Source organism: Artemia franciscana, chromosome 12 (assembly GCF_032884065.1).
Source record: "Artemia franciscana chromosome 12, ASM3288406v1, whole genome shotgun sequence".
NCBI classification, from domain to species: Eukaryota; Metazoa; Arthropoda; class Branchiopoda; order Anostraca; family Artemiidae; genus Artemia; species Artemia franciscana.
The window spans coordinates 3,933,569-3,949,295 of NC_088874.1; the positions used below are offsets into that span (position 1 = coordinate 3,933,569).

Genomic DNA, 15,727 nt, shown 5'->3' on the forward strand with positions numbered 1-15,727 from the left:
TGGAAGGATATCGTGTCTCAGAGCTGTTAAGTCCCGAAAGGATCTGGTGACATTGGGGGGTTGGAAGGGGGAAACCTAAAATCTTGGAAAACACTTAGAGTGGAGGGATAGGGATGAAACTTGGTGGGAAAAATAAGCACAAGTCCTAGATACATGATTGACATAACCGGAACGGATTCGCTCTCTTTGGGGTAGTTTGGGGGGAGGGTTAATTCTGAAAAATTTGAAAAAATGACATATTTTTAACTTACGAACGGGTGATCGGATCTCAATGAAATTTGATATTTAGAAGGATATCGGGTCTCAAAGCTCTTATTTTAAATCCCGACCGGATCTGGTGACATTGGGGGGAGTTTGGGGGAAACATAAAATCGTGGGAAACGCTTAGATTGGAGGGATCGGGATGAAACTTGGTGGGGAAAATAAGCAGATGTCTTAGATACGTGATTTATATAATTGGAACGGATCCGCTCTATGGGGGGGGGGCTAGTTCTGAAAAATTAGAAAAAATGACGTATTTTTAACTTACGAAGGAGTGATCGGATCTTCATGAAACTTCATATTTAGAAGGACCTCGTTATTCAGAATTCTTATTTTAAATCTCAACCGGATCCAGCGTCATTGGGGGGCAGTTGGGGAGGAGACCGGAAATCTTAGAAAATACTTAAAGCGGAGAGATCAGGATGAAACTGGATGGGAAGAATAAAAACCTATCTAAGATACGTGACAGACATAACCGGACCGGATCTGCTCTCTTTGGTGGAGTTGGGGGGGGGGGTAATTTGGAAAAATGAGGTATTTGTAACTTACGAAAGGGTGACCAGATCTTAATGAAATTTGATATTTAGAAGGATCTTGTGCTTTAAAGCTCTAATTTTAAATTCCGACTAGATCCTGTGACATTGGGGGGAGTTGGAGGGGGAAACCGGAATTCTTGGAAAACGTGAAAATTGGGGTATTTTTATCTTACGAATCGGTGATCGGATCTTAATGAAATTTGATATTTAGAAGGAATTCATGTCTCAGAGCTTTTATTTCAAATCCTGACCAGATCTTTTGACATTGGGGGGAGTTGGAGGGGGAAATCTTGGAAAACACTTGGAGTGGAGGAATCGGGACGAAGCTTGGTGGATAGAATAAGCAAATGTCCTTGATACGTGATTGACATAGCCGTACTGGATTCGCTCTTTTTGCGGGAGTTGGGGGGAGGGGCTCAGTGATTTGGCGAGTTTGGTGCTTCTGGACGTGCTAGGACGATGAAAATTGGTAGCCGTGTCAGGGAGCTGCACAAATTGACTTGATAAAGCCGTTTTCCCAGATTCGACCATCTGGGTGCTAAAGGGAGAGGAAAAATTAGAAAAAATGAGGTATTTATAACTTACGAGTGGGTGATCGGATCTTAATGAATTTTGATATTTAGAAGGACATCGTGACTCAGTGCTCTTATTTTAAATCCTGACCGGCATTAAGCCTCTGATTTTCCTTTTAAATCAATCTATTGGTTCTTAGAATTTTGTTAAAGCTCATACCATATGAGCTCTTGGCTCTTAGCTCTTCTTGCCTCGTCACAAGTGCCATATGAGCTCTTAGCTCTTGTTGAATATTTGGCTTCGAATTATACAACGTTCTCTAACAGTGCTAGCTAACAATTTTTTAAGGCCCATTCACATTGGAATTTTAATAATATCGTAATTTAGCTTTTACTAATTTGAGCCAATCAGAATTTTTCAGAAAATTTTTCAACCAATCAAATAATTCTGACTGGCTACAATTAGAACTGGCTAAATCTCGGCTTTAATTAGGTCTCATTGTGAATGTGCCTCTAGCTCACGTAATTACAATCGTTGATAAAGTTGCTAGCTAAAAATAATGGTAAGGCCTCAGAAAAAAAACGGATAAAACCTTAAACATTGAGTCAGAATTTTGCCGTGAATATAAGGTTAACATATGTGCTTTTGCATTTGAACAATTGGGCTATTCTAAGATTTCTATTTTGCTATAAAATTATTGATTCAAGGCGAACTGAAAATTCTCAGTGTCATTGGAGCCTAAAAGATTTCCAATGTCAAATTTCGTTTTCGTATCACGTATTCTCTTTAAAGGTATTTTGCAGTTCTCAGTTTTGTGGCCAGATCGATCTTTAGCGTATGATTTTGCAAATCAGCATGAATTCTAATATCCTTGAAAGCAATTCTTTTTACACCGGAATATTAAATGCTGGCTCTCCCCCAGTTCAATCATGAAATTCGGCTTTAAATCATTTCTCTTGAGAGAGATGTCAAGGAGGGGGAAACCCCTCTCATAATGTGATTGAACAGATTGTAAAATATTTAGTCTGTCAGCGTTTTTTTTTTTTTGCCACAATTTTGTCGATCTCATTTTGATTTTACCGGAATTACATCGAAATATCGACCTGAGTTGGCAAAAATAATTTACCAGTTGCCAAAATTCTGTTGCTTCCTTCCCTTTTAACATTTCCTTCGTAACTCCTCTATTTATGCTACGGGGTGTCTCTTTTATGAAAACACGGATTAAAATATTGCCCTCACACTATCCATGAAGGGGAGGATTGAGCTTTAAAATCAATCAATCCCTTTTTGACATTTTGGTAGGATTGATTCCTCTATAGAGCCATAATTCTATAAAAAAAAACATCGTAATGCTCTTATTTATTGGTCTCAGCTTTCTTCTAAAGTTATCACACTTGTAAAAAGAGGAAATTTGTCTTACCATTATCTGCTGATCTTGTTTAGTTATTAAGTAAAAAGGGCTTTAAAGAAAAGTTAAACGGATACTAAAACCTTAAATGAGTAGAAATAGTTATCTGAAAAGTCAACTGGAAGCAAGCAAAAATGGATATGGGTATAGGAAGCAAGCAAAAATGGGTATGAGTGGCAAAATGAACGCTAAAACAAATGGAAGCCTAATTTAATACTGAATTCAAACTTTAAACAAAATAAATTGCAACACATATGAGCTGGGCTGCAGCGCCTTTCAAACCTCCCGAAAAAAGGATACCGTTTGCGCTTTACTGAAAACTAAACACATCGCTTCCAGAATTGACAGTGGATTTTCAAAATTTTAACAAAGGGTTATACCATGTAATAATTTCCTTGTTGAATCGCCTGAGCCGTATCGACTTAATCAAACAACCATCTGTAAGGAGCGACCTGGCACAATAGTAACCGAAACTCTAAAAACGGAATTTTGGTACCAATCGACATATCAAAAGAATTGGGATATTATACTGATTCCAAATATATAAATTTCATTAAGTTTAGTCTTACCCATCAAAGGTTACGAGCCTGAGAAAATTTGCCTTTTTTATTTTTTTTTAATGGGGAAACATCTTGTAAAAGTCATAGAACCTACGCGAAAATTACACCATCAGATTCAACGTATCAGAAAACCCGACTCTACTGGTTTCAAGCTCCTACCCACAAAAATGTGGAATTTCGTATTTTTGCTAAAAGAATCACGGATGTGTGTTTGTTTTTTCCTAGGGGTGATCGTATCGACTCAGTGGTCCTAGAATATCGGGAGAGGGCTCATTTGAACGGAAATTAAAAGTTCTAGCGTCCTTTTTAAGTGAACAAAAATATTGAAGGGCAACAAGCACCCTCCCACGCCCTTTTTTCTCAAAATCGTCCAATCAAAATTTTGAGATATCCATTTTGTCCTGCATAGTTGAAAGGCCGCATAACTATGCCTTTAGAAAAAACGTGACCCCTCATAGACCCTCGGGAAAGGTCTTTGAGTTGTAATTTTGGCCATCTTTTACGTAAAGTATTTGTTATTGGGAAGTATGCTTGCATTTTTCGGCTGGGGAGGCGAATTTTCTCCTGGGGAGATTTTTCATGGGGAGGAAATTTTCTAGGGGAAATTTTGCTTTCTTTCTTTTTGCTTCCTTGCTTTCTTTTTGCTGACTCAGTTTTACGCGTGGAGGTGTTCAGGGTAATTGTCCAGTTTAAATTTTTACCAGGACTGAATTGTCTAGAGGATATATCCATGAAAGTTTTTTCCACTGAAATTAAGGAGCAACATTAAAACTTTAAAGGAACAGAAATTATTACGTATATGAGATGGGTTGCCCCGTCCTCAACACCTCGCTCTTTACGCTAAAGTTTGAATTTTGTTCCAATTCCTTAAGAACGGTTCTTGAAACACAAGGTATTTTTAATCAGAACAGTAAGAAGCTTTTATAAAAGTACGAAAAATTTTAGCCTAAAGAGTGATGTGGCTGAGGAGGGGGTAATCGTCCTCATATACGCACTAATTTCTGTTCGTTTTAAGTTTTAATGTTGCTCATTTCTGTCAGTCGAAAAACTTTTTTTTTATTTAATAAAGAAACAACGCAGGAGAGTTTAAAAGAAGGTAATATTCGTGTTTTGGTCATATATTTTCATTAGAAGTGTAATTTTTATATTTCTCAGTTTTCTTTTCATACTCCTCTGTGTACATCTTTTGTATGTAAAGAGGGCATAAATAAATTATTATTGTTATTATTATTACTTACTTTTTGACTTGATCATTAATAAGTCTAAAATTTAAAATTGTCAGATAAATTTAGGAGTAAAATAAAAGAAACAAATCCATTCTTGATTTAGTCAATTTGACTTGCAAAATTCAATTACGTGTCGTCATGAGGAATAAATTGCAAAGAACGGCTATATATTATTGACCCAAAAGTAGAAAAAGAAAATTATTATTCCGAAGCGTCTGCCGACAACCATAAAACTTATTTGTCATATTTCTTAAATTCCGAACGATTTATTACTAGTTCCAGAAAATGGTTTGCTTTTTCTGTTGTAATTGAAAGTGTAACCCCTTGAAATGATTCTTGTCAGGGAAAGTTCTCTTTATTTTAGTATGCCATTGCTTTATTGCTTATTTTTGAATTAAAAAAAAGTTGGTGATCTAATATATAAGAAAATACGGGATGCAGATTTTTACATGATGTTTCCAAATAATGTCATGAATCCTTTCCCATTGAACAATCAAATGTCATTAAATTAAATCACTGCAGCGCAGACGACGCTTGAGGGTGAATAAGGCCATCATTTCTCGGCGAAGAATTTCACCGATGTTGTTCTCCAGTCCTCATCAGTCATCGTGCATTATTGCCTATCAGCGTTGCCAATGCTTTAAAGTAAATTTTACCAATTTTGTGGCTAAATTTGTACCGCTAGAAAATAATTCATACCATCTGAACAGCAGCTTAAAAATTTGGCGTAACAAGAAGAAAATTTTCGATAAACTAACATTTGAATAGATATCAAAGAGTACGTGGTAACAAATTGTAAGTAAGGAGTGATTCGGCTCAATAGTAACCGAAACTCTAAGAAACAGAGTCTTGATAACAATGGATACATCAAAAGAATCGAATTTTAATGCTTATTCAAAATATATAAAATTTATCAAGTTTAATGTTACCGTCACTAGTTACGAACCTGAGAAAATTCGCAGATACGGTATTGACGTAACCGGACTGGATTCACTCTCTTTGGGGGAGTTAAGGGGGGGGTCCAGTGCTTTGGCGAGTTCGGTGCATCTGGACGTGCTAGGACGATGAAAATTGGTAGGCGTGTCAGGGACTTGCACAAATTGACTTGATAAAGTCGTTTTCCCCGATTCGACCATTTGGGGGGGGGATGAAGGGAGAGGAAAAATTAGAAAATGAGGTATTTTTAACTTACGAGTGGGTGATCGGATCTTAATGAATTTTGATATTTAGAAGGACCTCGTGTCTCAGAACTCTTATTTTAAATCCCGACCGGTATCAAGCCTCTGACTTTCCTTTTAAATCAATCTGTTGATTCATAGAAGTTTGCTAGAGCTCCTGCTATATGAGCTCTTGGCTCTTCCGACCTCGTCACAAGTGCCATATGAGCTCTTAGCTCCTGTTCTTCAAAAGGAAGAAACATGAATACATAAAATTTGAGAATTATCCAAGGCAATAAGTACCCTCCTCCCGGCTCCTTTGAAGTTGTCCGACTATTACTAATTGTCACCTTAGTCATTGAATAATATATTAACGCCTAATATGGAACTATCACAAGCGCTGACGGGCCAAATTGGTATTTGAGTCAATACATGTATAAAAAGAAAAATCAAAAAGCGAGTCCCAAATGTAAATGCAAGGTAACGTCAAGAGCTATAAGCCAAAATTCAAATAAAAATGGGAAATAAATTTAAAAGACAGAGTCATTAGCAAAAAAGATAGGAAGAAAAAATCATATCAACAAAGAAAAAGAATAAGATAATATGGAATCTCAAAGAAAAACTAAAGTGGGAAGTACTATTGCGATGTGCTGTTCTGTTTTTGTTGCGTATTATTAATTTTTTTTGCATACCTCTAGGTAAGACAAGGGATGAGGAATAACAAAAGTACAGGGTGAGGAACGTTATGGCGCGGACATGTTTCGAGGGGTGGGTGTCTTTTCGGGAAAATATTTTCGATGTAACTGTTGAGTAGGCCTATTATGGTTTTGAAAGCATTAATTTCTTATACATTGTGAGTAACTAGAGACTTGGTTATAACATGGTGAAGACAGTGGTCTAATTCGGTCGAATCGGAGGGTGTGCATAATTGTATTATCTGATACCAGCTCTCAGATAGGCTACTGTAATCAAACAGGTGCTGTGGCATTTTTGTCCCTCTGAGATTTGATAAGGCACTCTGTTATACTCGCCTCGCTCGGTCGATCAATCTACTTTATTTCTATGGATTAAGTCTTTTTTTTGTTCTCTGGATGCTTAAAAGTTGTCTGTTTTTGTCAGAAATTGTTGTGGGGGAAATATTTAGGATTTTGATGTCAATAAAAGAAAAATAAAATAAGAATAAAGAGCTTGTTTTGAGGCTTGAAACGAACAGAAATTAAAATGAATGATCAAATTTAAAAGTAAGAAGTATTACTAGTGATTGCTTGATCAAATCTAAAACGAATAAAAATTAAAGTAATCAAGGCAAACTTAAAAAATGAACAAAAATTATCACATATAAACTCTCTAGCCAGAAATTCATGTGTACATTACCGAGAATAAAATCTAGTAAGCAAAAAATTAGAAAATGATTTACCAACTGACTTTACACATATTTGAAAGAATTTTCTAAAAAAAGGAGTAAACAAAAATTTACTGCATATCAGACTAATGAAACTACATTGATTGTTGAAAATACAATGATATTAATTCCTGAAAATGTCGGTAATTTTTTAATTTGATGAGAAACTTTTTGAAATTTAATTTTTTTTTTGAAACTGTTAAAAGAAATACATGGAAGGGAGATGGCTTTTTGCTAAGACAGCGCTAGTGCGTTGGCCCTGATGTTGTTTTCCTGTTGTTTGGAGTGTTGACCAACTTTTCTTGTATAAACATCTGGCTGTACCTGACAGTTAAAAAAAGATGTAAATCTTTTTGTAAATTATCTTTCACTTTTTTTGTTCCTTTGTTAAATTTATATTTTATAGCATATTGTCTTTTGAATTATCCACTTGAGAGGGCGCAGCATTATAAACAATAGCAACCAAACTTCATTTTACTTGGCCTATCTAAATATTATCAGGGTTGTTTTAAACCAATTTGATTAATATTCAGTTATATCCGACGTGATAAGAATCAATTTGGTATTTTAATGTCCGATTAAAAAGTGTCCAGGACATTATTGTTTTATTATCTCTTATTGGAGTTGGGATTAAAAAATTAATTAGTACTTGTGTATTGCATCATGTGCAAGAAAGTGTAGTAAGCTCTTATCACAACCATCGGGCTTACTTTCGATTTTTATGAGATATTGGCCACTCATCTTGTGTTTTTCTTGGTATTATTTTGGAACTGCCTGACAATTAAGGATCTTAGAACTACCTGAGGATTGAGATTTTTAACCCTCAATAACGAGTAGAGTCATATTGTGGTGTTTTCTGAGAAGTTCGCCACCGAACTTACTCTCGACTTTTGTGAGGTATTGGCCATCCCTCTTCTGTTGTTTGGTAGGATCTTAGAACTGCCTGAGAATTGAGATTTTGAGCCCTTAGTAACGAATCAAGTCGTATTGCGGTGTTTTCTGAGAAGTTTGCCACCGAACTTACTCTCGACTTTTGTGAGGTATTGGCCATCCCTCTTCTGTTGTTTCGTAGGATCATAAAACTGTCTGAGAATTAAGATTTTGAACCCTTACTAACGAATAGAGTCGTATTGCCTTGTTTACTGAGAAGGTTGCCACCGAACTTATTCTCAACTTTTATGAGGTATTGGCCACCCATCCTCTGTTTTTTGATAGTATCTGCGTGACAATTGAGATTTTAATCCTCAAAAATGACCGTAGTTGTATTGCGGGGTTTTCGAGAAAGGTTTTATTTACTACTTAATTTTATATAAAAGTGGCTAGTTGTCAAAATCGCAAGAATTTTTATTTATTGACTATTTAGCCCAGTATCACAGTGGAATGAAAAATTAGTTAGTGCATAATATACTTCTAATTTTCCTCATAATTATAATACGTTACATTTTATTATATTATTTATTTACAGAACATTTTGTTTGTATTATATCATGTACACCACATTATATTGTATGTGTTATATTATATTGAATTGAATTTTATTTATAACCCGTCTTACAATCAACATAAACAAATGAAGCAGAAACAAGAAAAATAAAAACAATTAAAGTCACTACCAACACTGTAATACTACACACAAAAAGTGAAGGATAAAAAAGTGTATCGAGCGTAAAAAAAAGAGTAAAAATTCCTCCCGCAGCTACGGAAATTAATCTCGACTTACCTGGAGTATTGCCAGCCAGGATGATTTTTTCTTGGTAGTATCTTTGGACCTCTTGAGAGTAGAAAGTTTAGACGCCCTCAGAAATGAACTGAGAAAGTGTTCTAATATTTTCTGGGAAAATTGTGACAATGTATCTCAGTATAGGATAGAACAAATCTTCTCAATCGTTTTCGTGTCACGGCTTCGTATAAAAACCAGATTTTTTTTTCTGTGGCTCCTCTACTATATTGTATTTTTTTCTTATTGTTTGACCTTCTTAAGATATAGGAAAAATTATCTTTTAAAAAGTGATTATTTATTTTACAGCGAAAATTAAAAAAACGATACTATTTAAGTATTTAGTTTATCCAATTTTAACTATTTCGGTAACATCATATTAAATCTGGACTACCACTGCGGCCTTGGTTTGAGCGGCTGGTCGTGGCGCAAATTTATTCAACCAGGTTTTGATATGCTGTTAAAGTGTACTTTAATGCAGTTTGGTTAGCTTAAAAATAAATTAAACATCGAATTTTACTAAACAAAGAATTTATTAAACATCGATATATAATTTTCATTATTGAAATTACTAACGAGAGATAGACTTGCTGTTTACTATACGACTTTCCAAATCTCGAAATAAAATTGGGTATGATGATCCTCATTTCTTGCTCAACGTTAATTTTCTATTTATTATTGCAAGACAATTCAATAAGAGATTCTTCTCCTGAATAAGTATATTTAGATTGAGCCTTGGGTCTAAATGGGTTCAATATTATCTGCTTGAAAGTATTTCTTGAATCATTTGATATGCTGATAGGTGATCTTCCAAAGGAGATTTCATATTGCAACGAAAATATTGTTTCGTTGGAAGTTACAAACTCGTACGACAAGGAAAAACAGTAATTGATACCTTTTTCATTTATCTATAGTTTTCAAAGTTGTAATTTTCGTCTGTAACCTGAAATTTGTATTTTAAAAATTTCGAGAATGAGTAATCCCAACAAATTTTTGAGTCGTTTTATTGCATATCTATCGTCATCCTCATGGTGACACTGCGGCTACCCAGGGAACCGTGGCTCAGAGTTTATGAACCACTGGGGTAGACTATTAACCTATGTTATGTTTGATGTTACATGCGTATTTAAAGTCGTAAAACGTGAAAAATGTATTTAAAAAAGGAAATCTACTTGAGGAAAATTTAACGACTTCCTCAAAATTTCCTACTTTATAGGCTATTCTCATGTTTCTTGTGTTTATGGTATCTATTGACCTTGCAGGTGTCAGACTCATACCAGGATTTCCTCGCTATAGTCCCACTTCTACTCTTGTGAAGTATCAAGTTTTTTTTTTTCATTTGAATAGTTTGTTCTTCATACAGGTAAGTCATTTTTTCTCACGTTTCATTATTTATAATTTAAAGATATTCTAGACTATAAAATTTAACTTTATAAAAAAAAATTAAATCATCAATTTTTCCCTTTTAATTTCTTTTTTTTTCTTTCTACAGCTTATCCAACTTATTAACATTTTAGGATTGAACCAGAACAATTATAGAATTGTTCTTTTCCTTTTCGTTTTCAGTCTTTTCCTTTTAATTCCATTTCATTTAATATTATAAAAAAAAATTTGCTAGCTAAATATGGCGTCTAGAACGTCGATTGGCAATTGATCTATATAGTTTTCAGAAAACAATATGCTTCAAGCTGTCCTTATTAATGTAGCCTAACTTGAAATAGCCTTTTGAAAAATAGGATTTTGATAATGTCGGATGAATAACTCTTTTTGATGCTGATTGGATTTTTTTTTTAAAGTTGATAATAAAAGGAGAATGCTCTTACTGAGAATAACAGTTTTTTTTGTTTTTTTTTTAAACCAAACATGGCCAAGATACTTATGCGTTATTTTCAAAAATTTAGTATGAGTCTAAGACTCGAGAAGTAAAAAAAAAGTTGTATTTTTTACAGTGTTTTCTGTCAAAACCATTGGTCAATAAAAATAATAACGGAGGAATAATTTAAGAAATTATTTGGGGGAAAAGTAAAAGCTCGACTATACTGAATAGACAATGATTAGATTTGTCTTAGTTCTTATTTCTCTGTAAACGCCATCTGTTATGTTATTACGTTATATTATAGGCGCCGTTGTCGGCTTTTAGACTCCAACATTACATGGATCAAAGCTATTTTTCATTGGTTTATTTTCCCCAAGTTTTTTTTTTTTTGTTTAGAAAAATTAAAATACAAAGTACGAAAATAATATATGCAAGGTTGATGTGAATAAAAGGTAGTAAATAAACATAAAAAGAACAAAAAGAAACAGAAAATTTGTGTCAGAGGAGTTTTCAATCGGGAGTATAAAGTATAAAATCTGGAGAAGCTCGTTTAATTAGATGATTTTTGAATTTTTTTTTAGGGCCCTCTATGCTCCCTTTACGAAAGAAAGAAAAGATTTAAACTTTCGTGGTTTTTAAATTTTGATATTTCCAGGAATTTTATTGAAAGGTTGAAATTAACAGGCGTAAGGATTTATTTTTTTGATCCGACTATAGTGAGAAACTTTATTCAAAATGGAATAGAATAGGAGTTTTGTAGCCAAAACTACGGACAGGCAATCCTATAAACTGGGTGACATTTTGAGTGACAACTGAGTGACATTTCAAGCTCAACGACTGAACATCTTATGTGATCCTGTTCTTTTAAGGATGAATCTGCTTAGCAGTAAATTCTTGTCTGAAATTTTATTCTGGTGGGGTGGGGGGTCACCTTTTTCAACCTTCCCCAAATCCACCATTGCACAGAATTTAGGGGAGGAAGGGAGGGATTTATTATTGTAGATTGTAAATTGTCGATTAATATACCAATTTGAAGTTTTCCTCTCGATGGAAAAATCTTCTAAAATCACAAAACTTTTAAAATTTGTTTTATATTTTCCTGTGTTTTCGCATTATTCACCTACTTATGGTGTTTTGTGTCTCCCAATATTTTAAATATATCCTTTTTAAGTATTTTCACTGAAAAAAGAAATATATTTTGCCATTGCTCACAAGTTGCCAATAAAATCAGCAATAGAAAATAGCCCGAATAGATGGTTGGTGCTGAAGTCCGAAAAATACGAAGGAAACATCCTGTGTGCATATTGTTGATTGCTATTATTAATGACGGGCTCAAGATATTTTGAATCTTTGTAAAATAAGAAAAAAACAAGTACTGAAAGGTGCCATCGAACACGTGGTTGAAAATTTTTGCTCAATGATTTCTTAAAATTTCCGGTAGAACATATTCTGTGGTGTCTCGATCATCTCACTAATGTATACTATGTCACTTTTTCCCGAACTTTTGACACGTGTTTACCCCTTTCTTTAATTTTTATAAGGCTGAGTACCTTTCTTGAAAAATTGTTATATTTTAACAATGATCAAAATATGTTTATTTTTAACTTTTTTGGGGGACATACACAAAAAGATAATAAAAATAAAATAAAGTTTATCATAATAAAATATAAATAGAATAAACTATAAAATATAAATATTTTTTTGGCTCAGCAAGCGGGATGAAATTATTTGTGCTGAAATGAGGGATCGTAATAATTGTGCTCTAGTTGTTAGTTTCAGTAAGATATTTTAAGCTGAAAGATATTTTAAGCTTGTTCCTTATGCTGTGCAGGGTCGTATTCCCACCAAACTTTAGCGTAACGTGTATCCCGCACCAAACTTTTCTCGTACCCGTAGATGCATTCGTATGACCCTTTAGGAAACATATACTATGATAATAAGTGCTAAGATTACGCTCACGTGCGCTTAATTTATTGGAGTGAGTTGCATGGAGATTATAACCAGAATCAAGAACCTGGAACAATAATGTAAGTTTATTTTGTTAATTTTTCAGTTATTTGTATCGCCTAAAACTGATTATGGTTAAAATCATGTGTATTTTTCCCATTTTGATATCATAATGTTGTATCTATGAATATGGTTACTTTAAAAATGGCGCTGCTTAAAGGAAAGATTTTGCCCCGAAACTTTAAGGTTTCGTTGTTTCTAATTTGCCAAACTTTTAACAGGCGTATGCATAAAAAACAAGTAGATCGATAGAAAAACTTTTTATATAAGACAGTGGAACGCAACTTTGAATGAATTTTTTGACCCTATATCCAAGGGCCGTCCTCAGCAAAACAAATAAAAGAAAAAATGAATATAAAATAACTTACATTAAACTGCAATCTTTAAAACTAAAATATTTTCAAAGTAACCTTAGCATCATTATTTCAAGGAAGGTCAACCAGGACTGGTAGATCAAGTGAAGTGAAAAAAGACAATTCATTCAAATGGAATAAAAAACATATAAGAACGAGCTCTTAAAGCTAATCTTGCCTTTTTGGCAGCCAGCCTAGAAAGTCTATCCGTAACAGGTTGAGAAGAAGTATTTACTGTTTTTTTTTTTTAATATGATTAGTAAAATCATTTTAATCAAATTTTCTAACAGTTCGTGGTAACGAACCGTAGTAAGGAGCGACCCGGCTCAATAGTAACCGAAACTCTAAAAAATGGAATTTTTATACCTATAGCTACATCAAAAGAATCGCATTTTAATGCTGATTTTAAATATATAAGTTTTATCAAGATTATTCTTACCCATCAAAAGTTACGAGAAAATTTGCTTCATTTTAGAAAATAGGGGGAAACATCCCCTAAAAGTCATACGATCTTAACGAAGATCACACTATCAGATTAAACGTATCAGAGAACCCTATAGCAAAAATTTTGAGCTCCTATCTACAAAAATGTGGAATTTTGCATTTTTTGCCAGAAGACAAATCACGGATGCGTGTTTATTTGTTGTTTTTTTTCCCGGGGGTGATCGTATCGACTCAGTGGTCCTAAAATGTCGCGAAAGGGCTCATTCTAACGGAAATTAAAAGTTTTAGTGCCCTTTTTAAGTGACCAAAAAAATTGGAGGGCACCTAGGGCCCCTCCCACGCTCATTTCCCCCCAAAAGTCACCGGATCAAAATTCTGAGATAGCCATTTTATTCACCATAGTCGAAAAACCTAATAACTATGTCTTTAGGGACGCCTTACTCCCCCCGCAGTCCTCATGGGAGGGGCTGCAAGTTACAAACTTTTACCTGTGTTTACATATAGTAATGGTTACCGGGAAGTGTACAGACGTTTTCAGGGGGATTTTTTTTGGTTGGGGGGGGGGAGAGTTGAGGGGAGGGGTTACGTGGGAGGATCTTTCCATGGGGGAAGAGACTTTCAATGGAGGGGGCGCAGGATTTTCTAGCATTATTTAAAAAAATAATGAAAAAATAAATATGAAAAGTTTTTTCTACTGAAAGTGAGGAGCAGCATTAAAACTGAAAACAAACAGACATTATAACGCATATTAGGGGTTTACCTCCTCGTAATACCTCGCTCTTTACGCTAAAGTATTTTTAGTAATTGCAACTACTTATTCTACGGCCTTTGTGATTCAGGGGTCATTCTTAAGGAATTGGGACAAAATTTAAGCTTTAGTGTAAAGAGCGAGGTATCGACGAGGGGCGAGCCCTTTCATATTCGCAATAAAAACATACGAATACAGAAGTTCGCTACGTAAGTTAATTCCTAAGTTACGTATATTTTTACTTATGAAAACATTCGTAAAAAATTCTAAGTTAGTGCCTTTTTAAGTAATCAAAAAATTGGAGGGCAACTAGGCCTCATCCCTCGCTCCTTTTTTCTCAAAATCTTCCGATTAAAACTATGAAAAAGCCATTTAGCCAAAAAAAATTAATATGCAAATTTCTTTTTAATTATTTATGTGTGGAGAGCCAAGATCAAAACATGCATTAATTCAAAAACGTCCAGAAATTAAACAAAAAAAATCAAGTTTTTTTAAATGAAAGTAAGGAGCGACATTAAAACTTAAAACGGACAGAAATTACTCCGTATATGAAAAAAACTTTTCCTCCTCAACGCCCCGCTCTTTACACTAAAGTTTTTTACTGTTTTAAAAAGAAGAGTTAAGAGAAAGAGTCATACTTTAGCGTAAAGAACGGGGCGTTGGGGAGGAAAAGCCCCTTTCATATACGGAGTAATTTCCGTTCGTTTTAAGTTTTAGTGTCGCTCCTTACTTTCATTTGAAAAAAAACTTGTTTTTATTTGTTTAATTATATAAGGAAATAAGTGAATATTCCCCCTTATCCCTATTTAAAGAAGTATTAGTATTTATTTTGATTCTAATTTCAATTGCCTCTCGAACAACCTGTTTTATGCCTAAATCATTGGTAATAAGGGAAGTTTCATCAAAAGGTATTTTATGGCTAGCTTATATGACTGCTTAAAGAAGAATCAACAGAAATATTCTACACTATTGCAATTTAAAGCTTTAGTTATGTCTTCTTTGTGGTGTTGTATACGTTTTTCCAAATTTTGATGGGTTCTGCCAACATAGTAATTGCCACTATCACATGGAATTTGATAAACCCCTCTTTGGCGAGTAACTGGGAAAAATCATTACCAGAAATTAGGAACTTCGTGATTTCGAAAGTATTGGTAATACCATATAAAAATTATTTTTTTGTGCAAACTTTTTTTTTTAAATTGTTGTGACTTCTGGAATATATGGAAAGTAAATTATATTTGAGGGCTTGGCGGGAGCTTCGCATTGTAAAAGATCCTTGATTTGACGGGAGTGTCTTGCCAGTCTTTGGCTAATTGTATTATTAACTAAGACAATAGGATAACCGTTTCTAAAAAGTATGTCTGTAATAAAGTTTAGTCATTTCTGATGTGAGATTCAGAGCAAGTGAAAATGGAACTTGTTGCGTGCTAATTTTCTTTATGGAACTAATCTGCTGATTTTTGTTCGTGAAATTTGTTGCTTATTAATTTTTTCTCTTCGTGAAACTTATTCGTGATTTTTCTCCTAGTGAAACTGATTTATTCATGGAACTTGTTGCGTGCTGATTTCTGTTCTTGGA

General features: G+C 34.1%; 1 protein-coding gene across 1 annotated transcript in view; it reads left to right on the forward strand.

Moving 5' to 3' along the window:
• LOC136033593 (neurocalcin homolog) overlaps window positions 1-15,727 on the forward strand; it is a gene marked incomplete in the record, with an annotated part of 320,318 nt that overhangs the window by 86,432 nt on the left and 218,159 nt on the right. Inside the window, 1 exon segment of the mRNA XM_065714366.1 lies at window positions 10,043-10,143.